The following is a 22019-nucleotide window of genomic DNA, read 5'->3' as shown; positions in this document are numbered from 1 at the left end:
GTCATTACATTGAGCTTTCTTATCTGAGCCAGACAAAGTAGGATTGGAAACAGGCTCATGCATTAATATACAGATTGATAATTTAGTCATATGCCAAACTAAGAAAATAACAGAAAATGAAGTCAGGCAGGTTAGTAGCAAGCATTTATTATGTGTTTATCATGTGTCAAGTATTGAGGATGAAAATATAAATTAAAAGCACATTCTAATGGAAAATGATAGAAAAGTAGTCAAAGTTGGGAGGAGGTATATAGTATTGAAACCTAGTTAGCTGGAATAGCATCCAGTCAGGGAGTGAGCCATGGTTGGTGTGGGCTTGTACCTGAAATTGAGATCTTTTCCCCTTATCCCTAAGAAAATGGGAGGAAGAGGCTGACATAGAGATATTTAAGAATGAGATTTCAATTGAATTAGGGTATTAAGATCCAGAGTCAAAAATGTGGCTCAGAAAGGAATAAAATATGGTCATAGAGAGTCTTTCCCCCAAAATAGAGAGCCTGGAAAGCAAGAGAGGGAATTAAGAACGAGGATAGAATGGGGGAGAGAATAAACAGAGGTAAGACAAACTATAACTTTGGAGGTTGATATTAAAAGGAAAGCAAAAAAAGTGTAAAAACCCAAATTCAGGATGAGAGAATAAGCACAGGCCAGTAGAAATTAGATTCCTTCAATAAGAGATACTTAGTTTTTAATCACATTCCATTTCAACACTTTTCATATAAAGAGAGGATGGGTGGCAAAGAAGGAAAAAAAGATGATGTGATATAGTTAACTATCCCATAGGAACATGGATAAGGTAAAATTATCTATGAAATGGAAGAAATTAACAAAAAGGACAAGAAAACATGAACAATATGTCGTATATAAGAAACATACTCTACATGCATTTATATGACATCAAAATGCTGAAACTGATCTATTGTGCTTCAGATGAACTCTAAAAAAGCAAAGGTAGGAGTTGTTCTTAGACAAAACAACAGTAAAAATAGAAATGGTTAAAAAAGATAATCAGAGGAACTATATTTTGCTTAAAGGCACCATAGATAATGAAATATTTGTCCTTATTTTTATATACAACAAATAATATGACATCTAAGAACTTAAAGGAAAAGTTAATCTGATTGTTTGGAAAAAATAATAGTAACAATTATAACAACAAATAGCATTTATATAGTGCTTTAAAGTTTGAAAAGTGGATTCAGATAACAAATCTGTGAGCTAATCTTATAGGTGAAACTGACTTATGAGATGAAAAACTACTTGCCTAGAGTCATTGCTAATTATCTGAAAAAGAATTTGAAAAAAAAAATTTTTTTTTCTCCGCTGTTAATATTTCTAATCACAGAGCTTATGGGCTACATATGTTCAGTCTCTGGTTCCACTGAGGAACTGCTGAGAGCAATCTTTTTGGATATTGTGGGGGGAAAAGTCCCTTTTTCTTGCTTATACACTGTAGATTAATTATGTGCAGATATGGACTCAAAGATTTCAATTTTTGTAGTTTCTTATCCAGTTTATTGATCATTATTTGTCTTGGTATGTATTATAAGTTTTTTATTGGAGTAAGTATATGAAAGCTGGGTTACTTACCTCTTGTTGAAGAGCCATCTTGGCACAAGTTTCTATTCATCAGAATCACTCTTATTTGATTGATATAATACTAAAATACTAAAAATGCTATCTATACCACTAATGAGAGAAAATGAAATTAAGAGTATAAACATAGGCAAAAAAGGAAACAAAATTATTGTGTATGGTGGATAATGGTACTTAGAGAACCCTGAGATTTTATTTTAATTAGAGTATCTTTACTTGGTAGTAATATATATATATATATATAATAAAATCCAAATAAATTATCTTTCTTTTGTATATTGTTGATGTTCAGTAGGATAAATTAAGAGACGTTCCACTCAAAATAACTGTAAAATGTAGTTTGTACTTGGGGTCTGCCTACAAGGACATGGGAAAATAAACTGTTTTTTTTTTTTTACAGAAGTAAAGAGAAACCTAAATCTTAACTAGACATAGTTGGACCATTCCAATATAGTAAAGATGGCAAGCCTACCTAAATTTAATCATATTACCAAAGAGTTACATAATAGAATTAGAAAAAAATAATTTATTTGGATGATGAAAAGATTGGTCATCTGTGGAATTTAAATCATGTGACAGAAACAACAGGTTGACATTTTTTAACTGGAAGGCATGTTTAAGTTTAGAGGAATAATGTAAAAGGTTGATTGGGACTAGCTTGTAGAAACATTTTTTTCCTCCCGTTTCCACTTATTTATTACAGTAGTGATTAATTTCTTTCCCTTTGCACACATTCAAGCATTGAGAATGCCCAGATTTATACAGTAGTTTAAATGTTACTTTTAAACTGCTAGCTCCTTGACTACTGGTACATTTAGTCAACCTCTTCAGTGGTGGATCCAGAAGAAGCACCTCCAAATTGGGTTGCTCTCCCCTCTGGGAACCCACCAGGCATGCCTCCTGGCATGGCCCCTGTACTTTGGTACAGTTTAGTAATGATGGGGTTGCAGACCTCCAATTCTTTCTGCTGATGCTCAACTTCTTCTCAGCAGTCTGGTTCTTATCCAGCCAGCTGATTATTTCATTACATTTGTCAAGGATCTTTTGTTTGCCTTCATCATCAGTTTTGCCCTGAAATTTTTCATCTTTCACAGTAGCTTTCATGTTGAAAGTTAAGATTTAAGAGAATTCTTAGAAAACATCTTGTCTCTGATTCTCATCTTCAACCTTGTATTTCTCAGCCTCCTCAGACGACCTTTGTCCTTGGTGATGGTGTTTTTTTTTTTTTTTTTTTTTTGCCTGTGCTATTGTCTACAGTAGAAAAGTTGAGGATGATAATTGTTACTTCAATCTGAGGAGCACCTCTGGAAGCTGGGGGGATTCCTGTGAGCTCAAACTTCCCAAGCAAGTTGTTATCCTTTGTCATTGCTCTCTCACCTTCCTAAACCTGAATAAGCACATCAGGATAAGTGGTAAAGATTTGAGTCTGATTGGTAGGAATGTTGGTTTGGTCATAACTGTTATAACTCCTCTAGCCTTTACAATTCCAAGGGGAAAGGAGTGACGTCCAACAGCAGCAAGAATTGTACATTTTCAGATATATCTTCAGACAAATAGAAGCCTGGACAATTGCACCATAAGCAACAGCCTCACCATGATGCTCTCGTTGAACCCCTTGCCATTGAAGAAGTCCTGAAGAAGCTTCTGGATTTGGGGGATGTGAGTGGAACCGTGCACCGGGACAGTGTCATGAATCTGTGATTTCTCTAGCCTAGAATCTTTTAAGGCCTTTTCCACAGGGTCCAGTGTGTGCCCCGGAAGAGATCAGCATTCAGCTCTTTGAACTTCGGGTGACTGATGTATAGAAGTGATCCCTTCAGCAAGGGAGTCAGTTTCAGGACTGGCCTTAGTACTAGAAGAGAGATGGTGTGCAGTAAACAGCCTTTTTGTTCTCACTGAAGTCCTTCTTGTGCTTTAGCTCAGACTTGGCAATGAGATGGTTGAGCATGTGATGACAAAGTCCTCTCCATCTAACTGGGTGTCCCTAGCTGTGGACTTGACTTCAAAAATGCCATCTTCAGTGGTAAGATGGAAACACCCAAAGTGCACCTTCAAGGTCAAAGATCAACACATTTCTCTTGGCAACACCTTTTTGTCCAAGCCATAAGCAACAGCAGCAGCAGCTGGCGTAGTGATGGTTCGGAGCACATTGAGACCAGCGATGGTTCCAGCATCTTGGCTGGCCTGACTTGGGAATTGTTGGAGTAGGCCAGTACTGTGACCACAGCATTTGTGACAGTCTTTCCAAGTTAAGCTTCAGCAATTTCTTTTATCTTGGTCAAGATCATAGAGGATAGAAACTTTTGGTCTCCCCTTTATACTCCACTGGGACCTTAAGCCTACCTGCACCATTTAGCACTATAAAAGACCAATGCTTCATATCTGACTGTACAACTGCATCATCAAATCCCCACCTAATCAGACAATTGGCATCCCAAAGTCTGTTGATGGGGTTCATTGCAACTTGATTCTTTGAAGGATCACCAATTAAAAATTCCATATCTGAAGGTAGCATAGCTGAGGATGGTCCTATTTCCTTGGCACTTAGCAATGATCTCCACTTTTCCATGTTGGACAACTCCCAAACGGAATAAATAGTGTGAAGAACAATGCCAACTGTGGGTCCTTCAACATGGTTGCTGGGGAATTGGGGGTCATAGCTGACCACTGTGGAGAATGAGGTTTTTATCAGAAAATTTGCTATGATATTTTTACTTTAGTTTTAATTTTGACTGAATTGGTATTGTTTGTGTAAAACATTTTTAATTTCATGTAATCAAAATTATCCATTTTACTTCTTATGAACTATTTTTAACTTGGTTGTAAACTCTTCCCTTATCCATAGATCTGACAGGCACATTTTCCCATACTAACCTAATTTATTTTATGTTTAAATCATTTATCAATTTTGACCTTATTTTGATATGGTGTGAGTTGTTGGTCCATGTCTAGTTTCTGTCAAACTGCTTTATGGCTTTCACAGCAATTTTTGTCAGTAGTAAGTTCTTGACCCCCAGACTATAGCCATTTACAACTCTGTTTTGTATAATATATTCCATTAATTCATTGTTTTATTTCTTAGCCAGTACTAAATTGTTTTGATGATTACCACTTTGCAATTTAGTTTGAAATCTGGAACAGCTGGGCTACCATCCTTCTATTTAATTTTTTTTTTTTTTTTTGGTCATTGATTTTTTTTTTTCCTAGCCAAATAATTCTTTGGTACTTTGGTATATATGACACTGAATTAGCAAATTAATTTAGTTAGAATTGTCATTTTTAGCTTGCCCTGTCCATGAGTAATTAGTATTTCTCTAATTTTGATCTGATTTTGTGTGTGAAGTTTGTTATAATTGTGTTCATAGAAGTCCTGGATTTGTCTTGCCAGGTAGACTCGCAAATATTTTATATTATCATCAGTTATTTATTATTATTATTTTTTGTGAGGCAGTCAGGGTTAAATGACTTGCCCAGAGTCACATAGTTAGTGTCAAGTGTCTAAGGCCATATTTGATCCCAGATCCTCTTAACTTCAGGGGTAGTGCTCTACCCATTGCACCATCTAGCTGCCCTAGCTACAGTTATTTTAAGTGGAATTTCCCTTTCTGTCTCTTCCTGTTAGATTTTGTTGGGAATAGATAAAAATGTGGGATAATGTATATGGATATATTTTTTATTCCTCAAATTTGTTAAAACATTAATCATTTCAACTAGTTTTTTATTTGAGTCTCTTTAATTTTCTGAATATATCATCATATCATTTGTAAGTAGATTTTGTTCCTCATTGCCCATTTTTATTCCATTGATTTCCTTTCCTTTTCTTTTTTTTTTTAATTTTTTATTTAATAATTACATTATATTGACACTCATTTCTGTTCCGATTTTTTTCCCCTCCCTCCCTCCACCCCCTCCCCTAGATGGCAAGCAGTCCTTTATATGTTGGATATGTTGCAGTATATCCTAGATACAATATATGTTTGCAGAGCCGAACAGTTCTCTTGTTGCGTAGGGAGAATTGGATTCAGAAGGTATAAATAATCCGGGAAGAAAAACAAAAATGCAGATAGTTCACATTCGTTTCCCAGTGTTCTTTCTTTGGGTGTAGCTGCTTTTGTCCGTCATTTATCAATTGAAACTCAGGTCTCTTTGTCAAAGAAATCCACTTCCATCAAAATATGTCCTCATACAATATCGTTGTCGAAGTGTATAATGATCTCCTGGTTCTGCTCATTTCACTTAGCATCAGTTCATGAAGGTCTCTCCAAGCCTCTCTGTATTCGTCCTGCTGGTCATTTCTTACAGAACAATAATATTCCATAACATTCATATACCACAATTTACCCAGCCATTCTCCAATTGATGGGCATCCATTCATTTTCCAGTTTCTAGCCACTACAAACAGGGCTGCTACAAACATTTTGGCACATACAGGTCCCTTTCCCTTCTTTAGTATTTCTTTGGGATATAAGCCCAATAGAAACACTGCTGGATCAAAGGATATGCACATTTTGATAATTTTTTGGGCATAATTCCAGATTGCTCTCCAGAATGGTTGGATTCGTTCACAACTCCACCAACAATGCATTAGTGTCCCAGTTTTCCCGCATCCCCTCCAACATTCATCATTATTTTTTCCTGTCATCTTAGCCAATCTGACAGGTGTGTAGTGGTATCTCAGAGTTGTCTTAATTTGCATTTCTCTGATCAATAATGATTTGGAACACTCTTTCATATGAGTGGTAATAGTTTCAATCTCATCCTCTGAAAATTGTCTGTTCATATCCTTTGACCATTTATCAATTGGAGAATGGCTTGATTTCTTATAAATTTGAGTCAGTTCTCTATATATTTTGGAAATGAGGCCTTTATCAGAACCTTTAACTGTGAAAATGTTTTCCCAGTTTGTTGCTTCCCTTCTAATCTTGTTTGCATTAGTTTTATTTGTACAAAGGCTTTTTAATTTGATGTAATCGAAATTTTCTATTCTGTGATCAGTAATGGTCTCTAGTTCATCTTTGGTCACAAATTTCTTTCTCCTCCACAAGTCTGAGAGATAAACTATTCTATGTTCCTCTAATTTATTTATAGTCTCGTTCTTTATGCCTAGGTCATAGACCCATTTTGATCTTATCTTGGTATATGGTGTTAAGTGTGGGTCCATGCCTAATTTCTGCCATACTAATTTCCAATTATCCCAGCAGTTTTTATCAAATATTGAATTCTTTTCCCAGAAGTTAGGGGCTTTGGGTTTGTCAAACACTAGATTGCTATAGTTGACTATTCTGTCTTGTGAGCCTAGCCTTTTCCACTGATCCACTAATCTATTTCTTAGCCAATACCAAATGGTTTTGGTGACTGTTGCTTTATAATATAATTTTAGATCAGGTACAGCTAGGCCACCTTCATTTGATTTTTTTTTCATTAGTTCCCTTGAGATTCTCGACTTTTTATTGTTCCATATGAATTTTGTTGTTATTTTTTCTAGATCAATAAAATATTTTCTTGGAAGTCTGATTGGTATAGCACTAAATAAATAGATTAGTTTAGGGAGTATTGTCATCTTTATTATGTTCGCTCGGCCAATCCAAGAGCACTTAATATTTTTCCAATTATTTAAGTCTGACTTTATTTGTGTGGAGACTTTTTTATAATTTTGCTCATATAATTCCTGACTTTCCTTTGGTAGATAGATTCCCAAATATTTTATGGTATCAACAGTTATTCTGAATGGAATTTCTCTTTGTATCTCTTGCTGTTGGGTTTTGTTGGTGATGTATAAAAATGCTGAGGATTTATGGGGATTTATTTTGTAGCCAGCTACTTTGCTAAAATTATGAATTATTTCCAATAGCTTTTTGGTAGAATCTCTGGGGTTCTCTAGGTATACCATCATATCATCTGCAAAGAGTGATAGTTTGGTTTCCTCATTGCCTACTCTAATTCCTTTTATATCTTTCTCGACTCTTATTGCCGAGGCTAGTGTTTCTAATACGATATTAAATAATAATGGTGATAGTGGGCAACCTTGCTTCACTCCAGATCTTACTGGGAAGGGTTCCAGTTTTTCCCCATTGCATATGATGCTTACTGATGGTTTTAAATATATGCTCCTGACTATTTTAAGGAAAAGTCCATTTATTCCTATGCTCTCAAGTGTTTTTATTAGGAATGGATGTTGGATTTTATCAAATGCTTTTTCTGCATCTATTGAGATGATCATGTGGTTTTTGTTTGTTTGGTTATTGATATAGTCAATTATGCTAATAGTTTTCCTAATATTGAACCAGCCCTGCATTCCTGGTATAAATCCTACTTGGTCATAGTGTATTATCCTGGTGACAATTTTCTGTAATCTTTTTGCTAATATTTTATTTAAGATTTTAGCATCAATATTCATTAGGGAGATTGGTCTATAATTTTCTTTCTCTGTTTTCAGCCTACCTGGTTTAGGTATCAGTACCATATCTGTGTCATAAAAGGAGTTTGGTAGGACTCCTTCAATCCCTATTTTTTCAAATAGTTTATATAACATTGGAGTTAATTGTTCTTTAAATGTTTGGTAGAATTCACATGTAAATCCATCTGGTCCTGGGGATTTTTTCTTAGGGAGTTGATTGATAGTTTGTTCTATTTCTTTTTCTGAGATGGGACTGTTTAGGATATTTACTTCTTCCTCTGTTAGTTTGGGCAAGCTGTATTTTTGGAGGTATTTTTCTATTTCATTTAAGTTGTCGAATTTATTGGCATAAAGTTGGGCAAAGTAACTCCTAATTATTGCTCTAATTTCCTCTTCGTTAGTGGTGAGTTCTCCCTTTTCATTTTTAAGACTAACAATTTGATTTTCCTCTTTCCTTTTTTTAATCAGATTTACTAAGGGTTTGTCTATTTTGTTGGTTTTTTCATAGAACCAACTCTTAGTTTTATTAATCAATTCAATAGTTTTTTTACTTTCAATTTTATTGATCTCACCTTTTACTTTTAGAATTTCAAGTTTAGTGTTTGACTGGGGGTTTTTAATTTGTTCCTTTTCTAGCATTTTTAATTGCAAACCCAATTCATTGACCTTCTCTTTCTCTATTTTATACAAATAGGCCTCTAGAGATATGAAATTTCCCCTTATTACCGCTTTGGCTGCATCCCATACATTTTGGTATGATGTCTCATTATTATCGTTTTCTTGGGTGAAGTTATTAATTATGTCTATGATTTGCTGTTTTACCCAATCATTCTTTAGTATGAGATTATTTAGTTTCCAATTATTTTTTGGTCTACTTCCCCCTGGTTTTTTGTTGAATGTAATTTTCATTGCATCGTGGTCTGAAAAGGATGCATTTACTATTTCTGCCTTACTACATTTGAGTTTGAGGTTTTTATGTCCTAATATATGGTCAATTTTTGTATAGGTTCCATGAACTGCTGAAAAGAAAGTGTATTCCTTTCTGTCTCCATTACATTTTCTCCAGAGATCTATCATATCTAGCTTTTCTAGTATTCTGTTTACCTCTTTGACTTCTTTCTTATTTATTTTCTGGTTTGATTTATCTAATTCTGAGAGTGCAAGGTTAAGATCTCCCACTATTATAGTTTTACTGTCTATTTCTTCTTGCAGCTCTCTTAGTTTCTCTTTTAAGAATTTAGATGCTACCCCACTTGGTGCATATATGTTTAATATAGATAGTGCTTCATTATCCATGCTACCCTTTAGCAAGATATAGTGTCCTTCCTTATCTCTTTTAATTAGGTCAATTTTTGCTTTAGCTTGATCTGAGATCAGGATGGCTACCCCTGCTTTTTTGACTTCACCTGAAGCATAGTAGATTTTGCTCCAACCTTTTACCTTTAACCTGCATGTATCTCCCCGCTTCAGGTGTGTTTCCTGTAAACAACATATTGTAGGATTCTGGCTTTTAATCCATTCTGCTAACCGCTTCCTCTTTATGGGGGAGTTTACCCCGTTCACATTTATGGTTAGAATGACCAATTCTGTATTACTTGCCATCTTGTTAACCCGGTTTATGCTTTCCTCCCTTCTTTCCCCTTTCCCCCCCTTCCAAGTATTAAGCTTGTGAGCACCCCTTGTTTCTCACAGCCCTCCCTTTTTAGTGTCCCTCCCCCTGCCTTAGAGTTCCTCCCCCTATCTTACCCCTTTCCCTCCCAGTTCCCGTATTCCCTTCCGCTTAGCTTATTCCTTCCCTTTCCACTTTTCCCTTCTCACTTTTCAATGAGATGGGAGAAATTTCACCATAGATTGAATATGTCTTAAGATTTTTCACTTAAAGCCAATTCTGAAGGCAGTAAGATACCCACTATATTCATCCCCCTCCATTCTTTCTCTCAGATATAATAGGTTTCCTATGCCTCTTCATGAGATGTACTACCCCCACTTTACCCTTTTTCTGGTACAATGTCCTTTCCACATCAATTTCTAGAACAAGGTATACATGTATTCTTTATGCATCTATATAGTCAAAATATAGTTCCCAAGATTAATCTTTACCTTTTTAGATTTCTCTTGAGTTCTATATTTGTAGATCAAACTTTTTGTTAAGTTCTGGTTTTTTCATCAGAAATAGATGAAATTCGCTTACTTCGTTGAATGTCCATCTTCTTCCCTGGAAAAAGATGCTCATTCTCGCTGGGTAAGTTATTTTTGGTTGCATACCAAGTTCCTTAGCCTTTCGGAATATCATATTCCAGGCCCTTCGATCTTTTAATGTGGATGCTGCCAGATCCTGGGTGATCCTTATTGTGGCTCCTTGATACTTGAATTGGGTTTTTCTAGCCGCTTGCAATATTTTTTCTTTCATCTGAGGGTTCTGGCATTTGGCCACTATATTCCTTGGTGTTTTGATTTTAGGATCCCTTTCAGTGGGTGATCGATGAATCCTTTCAATGTTTATTTTTTCCTCTGTTCCTATGACTTCTGGGCAGTTCTCTTTGATAATTTCCTGGAAGACAGTGTCCAGGCTCTTTTTTTCATCATGTTTTTCTGGGAGTCCAATGATTCTCAGATTGTCTCTCCTGGATCTGTTTTCCAGGTCTGTTGTCTTTCCCAGAAGGTATTTCACATTTTTCTCCATTGTTTGATTTTTTTGGATTTGCTTGACTGATTCTTCTTGTCTCCTCGAGTCATTCAATTCCACTTGTTCAATTCTGATTTTCAGTGAAGTATTCTCTTCACTCACTTTTTTAAAATCTTTCTCTAATTGTCCAATTGAGTTCTTTTGTTCTGTGGAATTTTTTTCCATTTCGCCAATTTTGTTTTCCAGTTCACTAATCCTATTTTTCAAGGATTTTACTTCTTTATCCACTCTCTCTTTAACTGACTTCTCCAGGCTCTTTTGCCAAGCCTCCCTCTCCTTTTCCCAAGCTTCCTTCTCCTTTTGCCAAGCCTCACTCTGCTTTCCCCATTTTTCTTCTAGCTCCTTCCTTTCCTTTTCTTTGATACAATATTGAATAATAATGGTGATAATGGATATTTTTGCTTACCCTTATCTTATTGGGAAAGCTTCATGTTTATACCTTTACAAATAATGCTTGTTCTTGGTTTTAAATACTAAGTTATCATTTGGAGAAAGGCTTTATTTATTCCTATTTTTTAATAGGTTTTTTTTTTTTAAGGGAATGGATGTTGTATTTTGTCAAAAAAAATTTCTGCATCTAGTGATATAAGATTTTTGTTGTTTTTGTTTGTTTATGTGGTCAATTATACTTATTCCTAATATTGAATCAGTGCTGCATTGCTGTTATAAATCCTTTCTGGTCATAGTGTATGATCTTTGTGATATATTGCTATAATCTTCTTGATAGTATTTGATGTAAAAATTTTCCCTAATGAATATTAGGAAAATTGGCTTTTTCTTTAATTCTGTGTTTTTATTCTTCTGTTTTAGGTACTAAAGCCATTTTGTATTATAAAAAGAATTTGGTGGAGCTTAACTCTTTATCTAATTTTTCAAATACTTTATATAGTATTAGAGTTAACTGCTCCTAAATATTTGTTAAAATGAACTTATAAATCCATCTGGTTCTGGAGTTTTTTCTTATGGGGCTCAATGATAGTTTGTTCAAATTCTTTTTCTAAGATAGGGTTAAGTATTCTATTTCCTCATGTTAATCTGAATAATTTATATTTTTAAAAGAGTGTTCATTTCATTTAGATTATCAGTTTTACTGACATATAACTGGGCATAATAACTGCTTAATTTCATCTTCATTGGAGGTGCAGTAATCCTTTTAATTTTTGATATGAGTATTTTTGTCTTTTTCTTTAAAAAAAAAAAATCAAGTTAACCAGTGGTTTATCTATTTTCTTTCTTGCCTCCATAAAACCAGGTTTTATTTATTTTTCAATTTCTTTTGTACTTTTAAGTTTATTAATTTCTCCTTTGATAATCAAGATTTCCATTTTGATGTTTAATTGGAATTCTAAAATTTAAACTTTCATGCCCAATTTACTAATCTTTCTCTCTTTTGAGCTCTCTCTCTCTTTTTTTTTTTCCTGTTATGGCTGCATCTCACCAATTTTAGTATATTGTCTCATTGTTGTCACTCTCTTTAAGATATTACAGTTTGTATCATTTATTCTTTGATTCATTTAGGATCAGAATTTTTAGTTTCCAAGTTATTTTTAACTCATTGTCCTCTGTTGAATGTAATCTTTGTTGCCTTGTGGTCTGGCAGAAGTGATTTGCTTTTTGTTTTTTTGCATTTGTTTATGAGGTGTTTCTTTTTGTTGTTGTTGATATTCAGTTTTCTCCAGTTTTATCATATCCTGACTTTTAATAATTTTGTTCTTTCCCTTAATTTTTCTTTTTAATGTTATCATTATATTTATGTGCCTCTGAGAGGGGAAAGTTGTGGTCTCCCACTAATATAGTTTTGGTCTATTTTTGTCTTTGCTTTATATGAAAACATGATTGCTATCTGCTTTTTAAAAAATTTCAGGTGAAATATAGTAGATTTCTGCTCCTCCCCTTATTTTAGCTATGTGTATATATGTAGTATTCTGGTTGGTTTTCTGGAGGTCTTGGACTCTTATTATCTCCTTGTCTGGAGCCTGGGCTAGCTTGGTCTCAGTGCAGGAAATGCAGGAGAAGCCAGCCACCATGATGGTGTGATGGAATGAATCTGTCTGGCTGAGTTTGTCCCAGTTTATATGCTCTATTATAATTACATTATCATAGCTGTGAATCTTGTAGAATAGATGTCCATTTTGTAGAACTATATTAAATACTAAGTACATGTACTGAACTAGAGAATTGTTAATCACCATGCTAAAATAAATAACCATTGTCTTATCAATTCCACTGACTTAACACCTTGTAAGAATTCTTGTTTCAAATACAGAGTTCTGGCCTGTATATGGGCCATATGTGTGTTTCAATATAAGCAGCATATTGTCAGATCTAGTTTCTAATCCATTTTCCCATTGTCTTCTGTTTTATGGGTGAGTTCATCCCATTCACATGCATAATTATGATTATTAATTGCATTTCTTTTCATCTTGTTTTCTTTATTCTCTTCTCTCTTTTTATCTTTTAACTCCACAAAATTCTGTGGATGTATATAAGTATATGTATACATATTTGTGTATGTGTGTGTGTGTGTGTATGTTACCTCATTGTAATTCTTTTGGATGAAATGATTTTTTCTGTCATTTGATGTTTGACCCACTAACTCTATTATTATATTATTATATATTATTTAGTTTCCAATTAATTTTTTCTCTGTTTTTCCATGGCCCCATATTACATGTAATTTTAATTGCCTCATGATCTGAAAAGGGTGCATTTAATATTTCTACTTTTCTACATCTAACTGTGAGGTTTTTATGCCCTAATGAATGGCTAATTTTTGTGTAGATGCCATGTACAGCTAAGAAAAAGGCATATTTCTTATTATCCTCATTCACTTTTTTTATAATCATATCTAACTTTTTAAAAATTGTTTTTACCTCCTTAACTTCCTGTTTGTTTTGTGGTTAGATTTATCTAGTTCTGAGAGAGGGGTTTATACACACACAAAATTACATATATATATATTTATGGTTGGTTAGTATTGATATTACTTCACTATCTATAGTATCCTTTAGCAAGATATAGTTTCCCTTTTTAATCTCTTTTAATTAGAAATATTTTTTCTTTTGCTTAGTCTGATCTCAGGATCACTACCCCTGCTTTTTTATTTTTATTTTTTTTATTTCAGCTGAAGCACAATACATTCTGCTCTAGCCTTTTACCTTCTCCATATATTTCTGATTCAGATGTGTTCTTGCAAACAATATATTATAGGCTTTTGGTTTTTAATCCTCTCTGCTATTCACTTTAAGTTTATTAGAGTTTATCACATTCACATCATAGTTATGATTACTAACTGTGTGTTTTCCTCCATTGTATTTTTCCCCTTTTTCTTTTTCCCCTTTCTTTCCTCCCCAGTCTTTTGCTTCTGACCTCCATCTTCCTCACTCTTCCCTTCTATCAGTCCCCCCTCTCTTTCCCCTTTCTCCTACTACTTTTGCCTTCCCTTTTATCCATTCCCTTTCTTCCCCCCTCCTCCTCCCAATTTCCCCTCCTATTTTCCTGTAGAGTAAGATAAATTTCTTTATCCAACTACCTGTGTATGTTATTTCCTTTTTGAGCCAAAACTGATGAGATTAGATTCAAACTATGTTTATGCCCTTTCCTTTTTTCCTTTTTCCTTTAATATTTTTTGTTTTTTTTCTTGTGATATAATTTATTCCATTTTATTTTTCTCTTTTCTCCCAGTATAATCCTTTTCCCACTCTTTAGTTTCTTTTTTCTATCATCACATCAAAGTCAACTTATATCCACTCTTTATATATACATATGTACTCCTTCTAACTGCCCTAATAAAGATACTGTTCTCAAGAGTTACAAGTTTCATCTTCCCATTATAGATTTAAACAACTTTTACCCTTTAAATAACATTTTTTTTCTTTCCTGTTTACCTTTGTAAACCTTCTCTTGAGTCTTGTATTTGAAGATTGAATTTTCTGTTCAGCTCTGCTCTTTTCATCAGAAATAATTGAAAAGCCTCTATTTCACTGAACATCCATCTTTTTTCCTGAAAGATTATGCTCAATTTTGCTGGGTAGTTGATTCTTGGTTGTTTTGTGTTCTGATCATATTTTAGACCTTCTGATCCTTTAATGTATAAGCTGCTAAATCCTGTATAATCCTGACTATGGTTCCTTAATTTTTGAATTTATGATGTATTTAGATCTGTGCATTTGGAAGATTGGTCTGATAATTAAATAAAGATTCTAAATTCTAAATATTTAGAATGAGTTGCTACTTAGTATGGGGATAGTCGTATTTGATTGAAGGGAGCTAGAAAATATGTAAGCAATATTAGTTGTTCAGGGCTGGCTATTATAGCATCCCAGTAGTGCACAGGACACTTGAACATTGAAAAGCTATGGCCATTAATTAGTAAGTATAAATAAAAGAATGGACAATGATATGGACAGAGAAGGAATAAGAGGAAATATGACAGTGAATAAGAGGATTAGCTTTGTGCTTGAAGGGATGGCAGGGTCCAGGGGAATATCATTTTTTATCTTTTTTTTTTTTTTTTTTAAATAAAAGGAAAGTAAGATAAAGTGAAGGAATCAATGGCAAGCTGGAATTTGATGGAAAGACAGGTAGGTACAGGACTGAGGGAGAATGGTATAGGACACTTGTAAATAATTATTCTTGGAAAGGAATACCTGGAAAAGAATATTCTTGCAAAGAACTATCTGAGCCTAGAAGGAAGGAGAGAGATTAATTATAAGGATTTGTAGACATAAAGAAAAATTAATTGATTTCACCTTTATCTGACAAGTGAGGGAGATGGAGTAAGATTTCATTTTTGAGATTATTTGAAAAGATTTGAAACAACTATTTTGGCAAATGCAATTGAGACTTGATAAATATTAAATTATTACAGTTGATAAAATAATAATCTAGCCACTGAGCCCTTTGAGGTTTTGTAGCATGAAATTATAGTGGTGCTAATTGTCCCAATTTTGTTTTTTTTATGATGATTGGCATCTTGGAAACATAGAAACTGAGAGGTAATGGATATATGGTTGAAAGGCAGAGAAGTATTTGAAATGTTCTTTGCTATAGGCATGTCACAGAAAAACCAATAGTGTTACAAACAAAGAAAATTAAGTAAACAATCAAATATAATGAAAAATTATTCCAGAGTAAATCAGCTTGCAAATCTGCAATGAAATCTTAAACATTGAGATAAATTAATATGAAATCCAATGCAATAATGATTGAACTGTAAAAAATTCTAGAATAGGTCAGAAGAACAGTAAAATAATTGTAAAAAATTAAAAAAAAGTTAAAGACTATGAGGAAAGTAGAACTTCCTGAAAAAATAATAAAAAATGTTTTAGGAGAAACTCTGTCCTGGGTTTTTCAAAAAGAGAATGTTAGATTTGAAATTCAGAAAAGCAGACTACCAGGAACTTAGTGTCCTTTCACAGAGATCTTAGGACTTTACATTCAACATGTCCAAAATTAGCTCTTTATTTTCCTTTTAAACCTTTTGCTCTTCCAAACCTTTTTATTGAAGGCAGCACCAATCAATCAGTTTCAACTTTGTCTCTTTACTGGTATCTCACTCATCCAAGCATTTGATAAATTTTCTATTTCAAACTCATATCATCTCTCTTATCCAGTCCTTTCTTTTCACCCATGTGGCTACTACTTTAGTTCCAACCTTTATCACTGATTACTTAGATTATTTCAACAGTCTCCCATTGGTCTTCCTGCCTCAAATAATTTTCTGTTCCAGCTCATCTTCCACACTGCTATCAAAGAACTTTTTTTTTTTTTTTTAAAGACATCCTTGATCATATGACTCCCTACTCATTCTACTTAGGTGGCTTCCTGTTGTTGCTAGGAAATATATAACTTTGATTTTATATTTTCCTATTCGTCTCCCACTTAATCCCCATGCCTGGACCCCTGAAAGAAGAAAAGTAAAATTATATCCTTGTTTTGATTATGCATAATTAAGTAAGATAAAAATTCTTGGACTTTAGGATAATATATAAACCCCATAATCTTGGCTGTAACCTATGTGCCTGGTATTAGCATTCTGTTCTGTACAAATTGAATTTCATTCAAACACTGACCCATAGCACTTCATATTTTATTTTTTTTCCCCTTTGGACTAGTAGTCACTCATTCTTAAAATCTGTTCCCTCTTTACCTCATCTTTATAGTTCTTTAAGATCTAGTCTTAGCACCTTCTGCATAAAACCACTTTTTAAAAGTTACCAATTCCATTGATAATGCTCAACCAATTTCTTTTGAAATGCTATGTAGTCCTTCATTTGCCTTCATTTAATAGCTTGTGTTATTGTTCAGTTTCTGTTTCAGTCTTGTCTGACTCTTCATGACCCCATTTAGGAGGGGTCAAAAAAAACCCATTTTTTTGAAGTGGTTGGCTATTTCTTTCTCCAGCTAATTTTCCAGATAAGGAAACTGAGGCAAACAGAGTCAAGTAACTTACTCAGGGTCACACAGCTAATAAGTATCTGAGGTAGTATTTGAACTCATGTCTTCCTGACTCCAGGCCTGGTCTTGTATTTATTGCCTAACCATCAAATTAGCTATTTAAAGGCTAATGACCTGAAATTCTATCAGGAATTTTTTGTTGATGTACTTTTTCAGTTTGATTCTCAACTACTGTGTCAGGTTATTTAGGAAAACTTTACATTTTGATCAGGGAATTCTCCATTACACTAAAAATATAAAAAAATGTCTAACTGTGAAAAGGACCTTCTTAATATGACAAAAAGTTATCCAAAACTAAGAGTTAACATTTTTTTCATTGATGAAACTCTATACTTTCCTAGTAGAGTCAATTCTGGGATGAAGGATATATTCCTTTTCCATTGTTATATTTGACAGAAAGTTGATAGAAATTTTTGCTTTGGCAAGAAGACTAAGTAATCAAAGGAATATTGACAATAATTAAGCAAAATTATCCTATTTGTAGATGATATGGCTTTCTTAGTTTGAAAATAATTGTGATGATTAGTTACTTCAACAAAGCACATACATGGTTGTTTTTATTCTTTGTTCTTAAAGAGGTTCAAAAATGAATTCATTGAGTCAATTCAGTGAGTCAAATTACAACGATCAGATCACTATGCATTTGGAATGCTTTACCAAAAGTCAGGCACAAATAGTCCATGTGAATATTTAGATTCTCTACATACACACATTTCTTTTGAGCTATTTCAGCCTCTTCCTTGATAAGGCCATGCCATATTGGGTAATTTTGCGTCAATATCTCCCAATGCCATACAAAGACATCTAGAGTTCTTCCAAGAGACACTGAGAAATGTCCTTGTATTTCTTCTGACCATTTACATGTATATATTATTCCCTGTTTAACCCATTCTCACTGTGAGTAGGTTTTCAGAACTACTAGCCTTTCTCCCCCATCTAATGCCTCTGTGTCAGCTTTCCTGTGCTCCTCATTCTTCCAGCATAATTACCATTTTTACTTTTTACTTGAAAGTTTTGTTTTTTTGAGTCAGCTTTATCCTAATCTTTCTTTTCCATGTGTAAAACAAACACTTTGTCTTTATTAATATGGATATGTTGAAATTAGTCTTTGATATTGGCTCTTTTCTATTGAGTTGAGATTTGTTTGAAATAAAATCCTGAAAATCTGACAGTTTGTTTAATTAATCCATTTTTTTCATTCAGTATTATTATACTTAATTTTGTAGAATATAATATTTTTGGCTACAACCCTAATTCTTTTGATTGATTATTTATAGTATTCATGGACTTGTAGTCTTTTATTGTAGCTGCTGATAAATCCTTTGCAATTCTTATTGTAGCTCCAGCATATTTTTTTGTTGTTGTTGCTTCTAAATTTTTCTCTTTGATTGGGAGGTTTTGAAATTTAGCAATGTTTTTTTTGTTGTTGTTGTTTTTCTTATAGCCTCTTTTAAGTGGTGATTGGAGTGATTTTTCTCCTCTGTTTCTATTTTTCCATTTTGTTCTTCCACTTCAGGACAATTTTCTTTAATTCATGTATTATTGTGTTAAATGTTATTATTATTATTATTTTTTGTCATAGTCTTCAGTTAAACTTATGTTTACTCATCTTGATCTGTTGTTTTCCTTATAAGATGTTTCCTTACAAGAATAAGAAACATTCTCTTTCATTTTTTCATTCTTTATATTTCGTTTTGTTATTTCTTGGTCTCTTATTGTCTTCCTCTTTCAAAGAATCATTTTCTTCTTTAAGACTCAGGATTTCCTTTTCCTCGTTGGTTGATTTCCTTCTCATAATTTTTTAAAAAAAGTTTTCTTTAATCTCTCTCATTTGATTTTTAGTCTTTTTTGAGCTCTTCTATAAATTCTTTATGGTTAGGTAGCCATTTGATATTACTTTTTGGGATAGAGGAGACTTATTTTTATTTCAGAAACTTCCTTTGAAGATGAATCTACTCTTCCCTATTCCCACAATAACTTTCTAGAGTGGAGTTCTTTCTTCTTTGCTCTCTCTCTTTCTTTTTAAATGATAAGAACGCAATAGTGTAATCACTTCAGTTCTAGATTGAGGGGAGATAGTACCTCTGGCTTCAAGTTTTCTTTCAGTTTTTCCCTTTAACTTGGAACCCAAAGCCAAGAACTCCATTCTCCTGTAAGTGCCTGCAATTAGCAGCTACCCTGCCCCACTGCTTAGGCTGCCATACTTAGCAGGCTGTTCTGGTTCAGTCTTATTCAGGGCTGTGTCTCAGCAGCATAGTTGTGCATAATGTTCTTTTAAGTCTCTGACCCCAGATTCACCATGCTCTCTGGGAACTAAGAATTCCTGTGATTTAGGCTGAGATTACCCCAAAACCCAGCTAGTTCCAGGATTCCCTCCTTGCTGGTTCAATTGAGTTAGCTTGGAGGCATTTATATTTCACAGTAGTTAATCCTCCATCCTGGGTCTTCTGAGCTTCTTTAGTTCTGGAAGAAACCCTGTTCTTCCTCAAATCTGCTTTATTTTTTAATCTCTAAATTATCCCTGAGGCACAATTTTGTTTTGTTTAGGGTGGGGAGGGGATTTCTGAACCCTTTGCCATCTTCCCACAATCCTCTTTCACAAAAATCTTAAAACAACTATATGGTATATGGTACTATATGGTACCAGGGGGAAATGAAAGAAGCATCTCTAAAAGAACTACAAACTGCATAAATGTGAATATCTATTATACTATTTGAAATTATATAAGTACTACTGCAAAATATTCTTTATAATAAAAATAATACTGAAATAATTGGAAAGAGATTCACTTATTGTCTTAATTGGGCCATACCAATCAGTATAATAAAATTGAAGATGTTGTTTGGATTTGGTACTATGCCAGTGAAATTAATAGTGACCTAAACTAGAGAAATTAATAAAATTAATTTGGAAGAACAAAAAGTCATGGCAAATAATGAAAAAATATGAACAAAGGAGTTCTAGCATTATAATATCTTAAATCATATTATAAAACAATATTCATTAATTTTTAAAATTTGAAGTTAATTTTTTTTTGGTTATTGGTTTAAAAAACAACAGTATAAGAAGCCAGGGAAGTAAAACAAAAAAATACATTTTGGCAGTGTTGAATAAACCCCGTAATATAAATGTCTAGGCAGAATGACTATTTGAAAAAAAAAAATCTGGGAAAATTGGGAAGAAGTATGAAAGATCATAGCTTATCTTACACCAAACAAAACAATAAACTCCAAAAGGATAAGCAATTTAAATAGAAAGGAAATTCCAAAGAAAGTAAGTTCTCGGAAATTAAGAACTGATTTTTGATTTGAAAAAAAAATTTTATTGGTACTTTTTGCTTTTGTATATTACCACAATTTCTCCCAGTATCCCTTCCATTTCTACCTTTTCAGTTTCATACAAAACAGAGTTATGCATTTTATCTTTGGAATTGCCTTTTATTTTATTAAGACCATTTCACACTTATGAAATCTATATGGTTTGCTTTTCTTCTAATTTTTTATTTTATATTTAATATTAAGGTCACTTCCATTAGAGTTTATTATGTAATTTGCTGTAAGGAATAGGACTAAGCTCAGTTCATGTCTGTTGGACTGCTTCCCAGTTTTCTAGCCATTTTAATCGAGGGGGAACTTTTTCTTAAATAATTTGTTTCCTAGTTTATCAAATACTGGGCTATTGAGGTCCATTGGTTTTGATTCTTCTTTGTTAGTATGTCCAATTTTAATCAATATCAAATAGTTTTGAAAACTCTTGCTGTCTAAGTTTCACTATTCAGTTCTAGAAAAGTCATTTCCCTTTTATTCTTACATTTCCCCCATTATCCTAGAGATTTCATTTCTCCAAATGATTTAGCTTTTGTATTCTATAACATTTTAATAGTTTGATTCGTGTAGGTTTAAAGCTGTAAACTAATATTGGTAGCCTTGTAATTTTTATGGTATTGACAGTACCAATCTATTAAGTACTGAATATTCCCACAGCAATTTAAACTCTTCATTTCTTAAAAGTTCTTAAAGTCATTGAATCTAGATAGTATTTTATATTTTTCAATAGCACACCAGCCAATGTTTCGTGCATTTTGTACTTGTTTAGAATGGGATCTCTCTCTAACTCAGTTCTAACTGATCAGTGATGGACAGAAGCAACTATACCCAAAGAAAGAACACTGGGAAATGAATGTAAACTGTTTGCATTTTTGTTTTTCTTCTTGGGTTATTTCTACTTTCTGAATCCAATTCTCCCTGTGCAACAAGAGAACTGTTCAATTCTGCACACAAATATTGTATCTAGGATGTACTGCGACATATTTAACATGTAAAGGACTGCTTGCCATCTGGGGGAAGGGATGGAGGGAGGGAGGGGAAAAATTGGAACAGAAGTGAGTGCAAGGGATAATGTTGTAAAAAAATTATCCTGGCATGGGTTTTGTCAATAAAAAGTTATTAAAAAAAAAAAAAGAATGGGATCTCTTTTTTTTTTTTAATCATTGTCTCTTGGATTTCAATTTTTTTTTTTCAAAGTGAAATGCTGTTGACTTTTGTGGGTTTATTTTATAACCAATAATTTTGCTGAAGCTATTAATTATCTCAGGAACTTGCAGAATATCCTGGATTTTCTAAATAAAAACCACCAGGTTGTCAACAAATATAAATACTTTTAAAGCTCTTTATCTATCTTAATGCCTTTCTATTGCTTACATCCAGAACCAAATAAAATTAGAGGAGAGGATGAACACCCTTGCTTTAATCATGAATTTATTGGGAAAGCTTCTAGTGTATTCTCATTGCATATGATTTTTGCATTTAGTTAAATAAATTCTCTTTCTGGCTTTGTCATTTTTGGGGAAGGGGGAGGGAAAAGAAACAAATGTTATATTT

At 33.4% G+C, this 22019-nt stretch overlaps 1 protein-coding gene and 1 pseudogene across 1 annotated transcript in view; one reads left to right on the top strand and one right to left on the bottom strand.

The window, feature by feature from the left end:
* Positions 1 to 22019, top strand: part of CNTLN (centlein) — a 446067-nt gene that overhangs the window by 24099 nt on the left and 399949 nt on the right. The gene's annotated exons all lie outside the window — the stretch shown is intronic.
* Positions 2411 to 4111, bottom strand: LOC127555058 (heat shock cognate 71 kDa protein-like; annotated as a pseudogene).

This window comes from Antechinus flavipes, chromosome 1 (genome assembly GCF_016432865.1).
Source record: "Antechinus flavipes isolate AdamAnt ecotype Samford, QLD, Australia chromosome 1, AdamAnt_v2, whole genome shotgun sequence".
Classification (NCBI taxonomy): Eukaryota; Metazoa; Chordata; class Mammalia; order Dasyuromorphia; family Dasyuridae; genus Antechinus; species Antechinus flavipes.
This window is presented reverse-complemented; position numbering and strand designations above follow the sequence as displayed.